Source organism: Diaphorina citri, unplaced genomic scaffold (assembly GCF_000475195.1).
Source record: "Diaphorina citri unplaced genomic scaffold, Diaci psyllid genome assembly version 1.1 scaffold74, whole genome shotgun sequence".
NCBI lineage: Eukaryota > Metazoa > Arthropoda > Insecta > Hemiptera > Psyllidae > Diaphorina > Diaphorina citri.
Window position 1 is genome coordinate 122,918 of NW_007377511.1, and position 7,729 is coordinate 130,646.

The following is a 7,729-nucleotide window of genomic DNA, read 5'->3' on the forward strand; positions in this document are numbered from 1 at the left end:
CGCGCTCCCGGGGCTTCGCGGGGTGTGCATTAGGTCGCGCTTCGCGCTCCCTTGGCTTCGCCCCTGAAAACTAATATCGTCCCTGAGTCTTGTCTCGAAGAAATGAAAACTGAAAACTAAGAGCGAGAGCAAAATATAAAACGTAGGAAAAGTTTTGCTGGCCTCAAAGCGTGTTCCCCGTGTATTTCTTATGGGGGGACTAAAAAACGTCAATATCTCGGGAAGGGCTTGGAATTTCGGGATTTTCCGATTTTTCCCAGTCTGTACAAAAAATAAGGAATCCAATGGTGAAAACCGCATCTTACCTACATTACATACATATATTATTACATGTGTACGTACATAGTAAATACCTATAACCTATAACATACATAGTAGGTAAACACATACTTATGTTAGGCGGTTAAGAGATGCTCTTTATTTTGAATATTGCAATAATTGAGCACCTAAGATGGTCCTTGGTTTCTTATCGAAGATGTTATATATGTTTTTATTTTCTGACTGATAGAGGGAACTGTAACTACAAAAATCTTATCGTTCCGAAATCAAAGAAGGAGGACAGGATAGGAGAAAACCAGCGGTAGGGATGTTGCGATATATCGAAAACCGATATATATCGATATATTCTTCGTCGATATATCGATATATATCGATATATTTTTTTGGCGATATATCGTCGATATATCGACAATTATCCGGCGATATATCGGTCACCGCAACGGTAGCATAGCGCAACGGTAGCATTCTTTCTGGTGAGGATTCCTAGATTCCTACTTACGGAGGTTTTTTCTTTTACTAAAATATTGTAAACCGTGGCGAAGCACGGGCACAACAGCTAGTATTTATATATTTTAGTGTCTGCTGCACAAAATTAATTTGAAAAAGTTAGAGTTAAACAAAAAAGAAGAACAAGTTGACGACGAAGACATATTTTATTTTGAATGGAGCAGTAGTAAATGGGAAAAATTATAAATAAATGGTTGATTTCCTTTGTAAAAAGTTGGGAAAAATCCAAATCTGAGGTCAAAACTCCGAAAAAATAACTGCAAAAGGTCGAAAATTCTTATATATTTTAGTGTCTGCTGCACAAAATTAATTTGAAAAAGTTAGAGTTAAACAAAAAAGAAGAACAAGTTGACGACGAAGACATATTTTATTTTGTGATTGTTAAAAAAATCACTTGAACAGGGTTTATACGCGACCTGGAAAAACTGGAAAAGTCATGGAATTAAAAATCGACCAAAAAGTCATGGAAAATTGTGAAAATTTAAAGAAAACCTGGAAAAGTCATGGGATTTGCCACCCAGTCAAATATTAAAAATGTTCAAATTAAATATCAAGTTTTTCGTTTATACGCGACCTGGAAAAACTGGAAAAGTCATGGAATTAAAAATCGACCAAAAAGTCATGGAAAATCGTGAAAATTTAAAGAAAACCTGGAAAAGTCATGGGATTTGCCACCCAGTCAAATATTAAAAATGTTCAAATTAAATATCAAGTTTTTCCGAAAAACGGCCTGCGGCGCTTCCCCCCTGATATTCCTTGACGTTCAGAATATTGCATATTTTATTTAAATGAAGGGGTAATCTTACTGATCTTTAAGTACCTCCGTTCCCTAATTTTCTGGAAATTTCATGGAAATTTTCTGGAAAAGTCAAAATAATGTTTTTCATATTAAGGAGTTCTCCAAATTCACGAGGGCCTTAGCTCTACTAGGTATACGTTCAAAAGAAAACTTATGTAATTTAATAGGAAAAGTCATGGAATTTCATTCCAGGAAAAGCGTATAAACCCTGTTGAATATTTTACTCACCATCACTTGACGCGATTAAAATCAGGCCAAATAAAATCGTCTGTAGATATTTCATATCGAAAGAAAAATCAGTACAAAACGACCAAACTCTTGGTCTGTATTTTTTTTTTTTTTTTTTTTTTCAAAAAAACAAAAAGTCATGGAATTTCATTCCAGGAAAAGCGTATAAACCCTGTTTAATATTTCACTCACCATCACTTGACGCGATTAAAATCAGGCCAAATAAAATCGTCTGTAGATATTTCATATCGAAAAAAAAATCAGTACAAAACGACTAAACTCGCCTTTAAATTTTGTACAGTTGGTCTGTAAATTTTTACTTTCTTTTCAAAAAATTTTTCAAGGATTTGCACTTGGTTGATCAGTAATGTTCGAACACATCACTAGTATAAAAGATGTTAGATAGGGAATGATATGTGGTTAAAGTATTGACGCGTTCAATACAAACAATAGATAAGGAAAAATGCTGATTCGGGAATAATTTTGATTAGGTTAGGTATAAAGGTTGAAATTATACCTCGCAAGCAATTGACCCCTGTGAAGGATTCAGGTTTGTCATTTTTTTGCTGTCACATTGATCTGGACACACTATAGAAACCTAGAAACTCATTTACTCTCTCATTTGTTTCCTCACGTTTGAAGGTTTGTAATCTCACTGCTGAGTCTTTGGAATAAGCACTGTGCCATTCCACCTGGCATTGGTGTTTGGCAACAATGCCTATTTTTTTGCTGTCACATTGATCTGGACACACTATAGAAACCTAGAAACTCATTTGTTTCCTCACGTTTGAAGGTTTGTAATCTCACTGCTGAGTCTTTGGAATAAGCACTGTGCCATTCCACCTGACATTGGGACAAAGCTCTTGCTTGTTCTAAACCTGGCCAGGTCAACGTTTCCACCTGTTGCAAAATTCCACGCCAGATCAACTGTAACACCTGGCATTGGGACAAAGCTCTTGCTTGTTCTAAACCTGGCCAGGTCAACGTTTCCACCTGTTGCAAAATTCCACGCCAGATCCATCTGTAACATCCATTGTACAACATGTAGTCTTTTCTCTCTCAATCCTTTCTGTAGTAAAAACAAGCTGGGCCCGTCCCTCCGGGAATTATTTAGCCCGTAGTTTATTCGATCAGTACCTATGTACCTACCCAATTTGTTTAATATTCAGTTTATTATCATTCTTGATTTGATTTTTTGATTTTACTTTCATGTAATGATTTAAAATCAAGACTAGAGCCCGTTCTCCCTTTATTCCCAATATAATGTTTAAGTCACCCATCCATTTATTGGCCTTTCTCGGCGTAGCTTAACATAGGTGACGCTAAAACCGGTCTTAAATGATCGACTGAAGTGTTACCTAAAACTTTCTCGCTTTGAGTTCATAACTCCATACCCCTTACATAAATAGGTAATGTAATCCTATAATTATGTTAAGTACTCTTACCTACTTGTACCTACATGCATAGTTGGTACACAGTACATAAATCATAATACATACATATTATTACATAATAGAGGAACTGTAACTACAAAAATCTTATCGTTCCGAAATCAAACAAGGAGGACAGGATAGAAGAAAACCAGCGGAAAACGAACATTACCTACCTGTTACCTGTTCCAAGCTTGACTATAGTTCATTCAGATCAATGTGACAGCAATGAGTCATCAACCCAAAATGAAGGAACCAATCAGATTGCAGGAAATCCTTACATTGTCGTATCTCTAATGTTACAAAAAGTTCCTTATTTATGTTCTTTTCTTGTTTCCCCTTGCATGGAAATGATTAGATTTCTTCTAGGAATCATTAGATTAGATTTTTTCTAGGATTCATTTGATATCACCTTGTGTACATTTGGTTGATCTTTCACCTGTTTATTGCACTCGCTACCTGTTGTTAACTATTGTGTTTATTCCTCCTTTGACTTCTATGACTTCTCCATTGACTTTTTCTCCAAACACATTAGTTTCGCTATTGTCTGCTTGAATTTCTTCATTGGCATTCATATTGTTATCTATTTTTTCTGTATTTGATAGTTTTTTATTGTGTATTTGATAGTTTTTCACAAACTTCCAGTTCCTTCCTGTTTTCTTATTTTTGTTTCCTTTATTTGACGTTCATGCTCCTTTTCAATTTGATCTCTTTCACAATTTCCATCTTTGTGGAGAGGACAATGTCTTCAGTTCTCTTACTTAGTTGTTGTTGATTCTGTTATCAATGGGATTAGACTCTCAGGCACTGTCATCTTATTTGTTTTGCCTTCTTGTAGTGTTTTCTTAATCCCTCGATTAGTTCCATCATCTTCTATGCCTTTATGCTACTGTTTTTACACTGTTTTGGCTTTAATGACATCATGGCTTGTAATGTTTTCTTAATCCCTCGATTAGTTCCATCATCTTCTATGCCTTTATGCTACTGTTTTTACACTGTTTTGGCTTTAATGACATCATGGATCTACATTTTTCACCTATTTTAGCTATTTATCATGTCTACTATGTTTCTTATAACCAATGACAGTACCTAATTACTAATTACCTATAGGATAAATTTGTGTTCTAATAATTATCCCATTTTTTCCGTCTTCTTTCTTTTAAGGGAGACTGGGATCCAAGGGAAAAATGGCCTAATGTTCAAATATTCATACATTTGTAACAAAAACAACAACAACAACAACAACAACAACAACAACAACAACAACAACAACAACAACAAATGGATCTACGTTTTTCACCTATTTTAGCTATTTATCATATCTACTATGTTTCTTATAACCAATGACAGTACCTAAATACCTATAGGATAAATTCGTCTTCTAATATCCCATTTTTTCCGTCTTCTTTCTTTTAAGGGAGACTGGGATCCAAGGGAAAAATGGCCTAATGTTCAAATATTCATACCTTTGTAACAAAAACAACAACAACAACAACAACAACAACAACAACAACAACAACAATATCTGGGCAAGGGTGTAAAGTTCAATGTTGGGTTTAATGTAATCACCCCAGAATCCCCAAATGTCAGGATATCCTGGGCTACAAATCAATTTGTAGATTTCTTTCTGCACATTACACCGTGTTATCTGTTTATGAATATTGATCTGTGCCAAATTCTTCAGCTTTTTTTAGAATATTCTTTCACTCTAATCGAATTTCCCCAAGGGAAAAATGGCCTAATATTCAAATATTCATACATTTGTAACAAAAACAACAACAACAACAACAACAACAACAACAACAACAACAATATCTGGGCAAGGGTGTAAAGTTCAATGTTGGGTTTAATGTAATAACCTTGAGTTTGGTCTTAGACCTGTTGTGTTGCTGTTTGCTCTTGCAGTGGTTTGTAGTATTACCCTCTTCATACCTTCCTCATTATTCCTTATGACTCCTTATCATTTTTTGCCCAGACAAATACATTGTTAAACATTTTACTCTTAAAGAATTTTTCAGACCTAAGCGCTGCAGTAGCGTTTAGGCAAATTCGGATGGTCGATACGACCAATATCCACAAATCAAGCGTGCCGGAAAGAGCGCGAAAGTCAAGAGATGCGCCGCCCGGCCTGTATTAACACAAAATACAGTTTTACGGTTTTTGCGACATTCAATTTATCTAACAACAGTTCAAAGTTCAATTTTCAGCAGCTCCAATACCGCGGGCTGTTCGTGGTTTCTTCTGCACGAAAATCTGCACCTTCCACGGCGCGCAAAAGAGTTCTGCGGAATATGCGTTCAGAATTTCTCGATGAATAGGCCAGCTCTTATAAAAAGTTGTTTTCCAGGACAAATACATCACCAAGTGTCGTATTCCAGGACACGGGAATCGAACGGGCCATGCTAATGCATTTGTACACGGCAACTTGGCCATACCGCGAGGAGCTTACATTAACATAATGAGAGAGAGAGAGAGAGAGAGAGAGAGAGAGAGAGAGAGAGAGAGAGAGAGAGAGAGAGAGAGAGAGAGAGAGTGTATGAATTCGGTCCGGTTGAAAAAAGGTTATGTATGAATTCGGTCCGATTGAAAAAAGGTTATGTATGAATTTGGTCCGATTGTTGTTTCCTCTGTCTGTATTGACTGCAAAGCTTAGTGCGCGATTTTTTTGCACTGATTTTTCCTTTCGTTTTGTTTCAGATGTCATCTACCCGCTCTGTACGTAGGTCTAGAGTGTGGTCTGACCAATAATGCTCGTCTGGCGTCTAAATTCTTTGATCTTGCTCTCAGTATTGCTCACGAGGACCCGTTCGTTATTCACGAGATGGGAGTGATAGCCTATCAGAATCACAAGTAAGAAGTTGATTTTATTCTAGGTATTATTTTATTCATCCCGAGGCATGGCCGAACTTGTGGAAAAGGCATGGCCGAACTTGTAGTTATCAAACTAAAAACATAAACGAAACTCAAATATTAGGCGAGCGAGGAAAAGTTTTCTCTCCCGCAGTCTCTGCACTCTGTGTATTTCTTATGGAGATTTCAGCGATCAAAAATTGATCATATCTCAGGATCGGTGTAGATTTTCGCAAAATCCTTTCTTATTGCACACCCAGACCATAAAAGGAATATTCCTACCAAATTTAAGCTTTCTAGGTGTTGTGGTTCTCGAGATAGAACGATCAGTGTGTGAACTATGAAATGTGAATGAGTGAATGGATCTCGTTCTTATAATATAAGACTAGCTGAATTCCGTCGCTTCGCTCCGGAAGCCCGCTAGTTCATCCCGAGGCATGGCCAAACTTCTGGAAAAGGCATGGCCGAACTTGTATTTATCAAACAAAAAAAACATAAACGAAACTCAAATATTAGGCGAGCAAGGAAAAGTTTTCTCTCCCGCAGTCTCTGCACTCCGTGTATTTCTTATGGTGATTTTAGCGATCAAAAATTGATCATATCTCAGGATCGAGACTAGAGCCCGTTCGCCCTTTACTCCCAATATAATGTTGAAGTCACCCATCCATTTATTGGCCTTGCTCGGCGTAGCCCAACACAGGTGACGCTAAAACCGGTCTTAATTATCGACTGAAGTGTTATCTAAAACTTTCTCGCTTTGAGTTCATAGGTCGTCGCGACAAATTTCAAGATCAGAGCTCATTTGTGTGAGAAAATGTGAAAAAATCTCCCAAAAAAGATTTTTTTTCTGGACAAAATTTGCAGCACCACTTTCGTGTTCCTGGTAAAAAGACCTTTAATTTGATATATAGGTTTGGGTAAGTCCTTCTATGGGGATAGACAGACAGACAGTCGACACCGAAGCGAATACAATAGCCCGTCCCTTATACCTTTTATTATTACTATCGTAATAATAAAGGAAGGACGGGCTAAAAAATATATTCAGTGGATGTACCAACGCAACGTCCCAAATATTTTCATATAGGAGGAGATGAAGGGAGAGAAGAGGAGAGAGAAGGCGAGATTGTACCAAAACATACTGGCATACGAGTAGTATTACTCGTATTTCAGCTGTGACCTATCGCTCATTTATGAATGATGGGTCACAGCAGTGATATGTACCTAGGTATATAAAAGCTATAATATGAATGAACTGACGAAATTTTCTTTTCTATTAAGGTCATGGCCCTTTTTATAGTTACGAAAATGTCTTCTTTATGAATGAAAATCAAAATAGGTAGGTACAGAGAATTTCAACTTTGTTTTTCTATCCTCCTTTTTGTTTTTAACATCGATTTTCTTTTTACATTGTCTTCTGGCAGTTATAAGAAACTGAAAATATAAAATTGATGTGAAATGAAAAACAAATGAAGTTGAACTATTCTTTCGAGGCCCGTTTTCATAGTTTCTATTTTCGGCACTCGACCAAATGCCTTAAGAGATTCCCGATTTGATAAATAATTTATTCTGTGCTAAATTAAGTATAAGTAGTGCTTTATTTAGACTGTTTGCTTAGAACTAGTTGTTCCATTAGACT

The 7,729-nt window shown here is 36.5% G+C and overlaps 1 protein-coding gene across 1 annotated transcript in view; it reads left to right on the forward strand.

The window, feature by feature from the left end:
* Nucleotides 1-7,729, forward strand: part of LOC103521347 (cell division cycle protein 16 homolog) — a 27,591-nt gene that overhangs the window by 19,122 nt on the left and 740 nt on the right. The window lies entirely within an intron of this gene.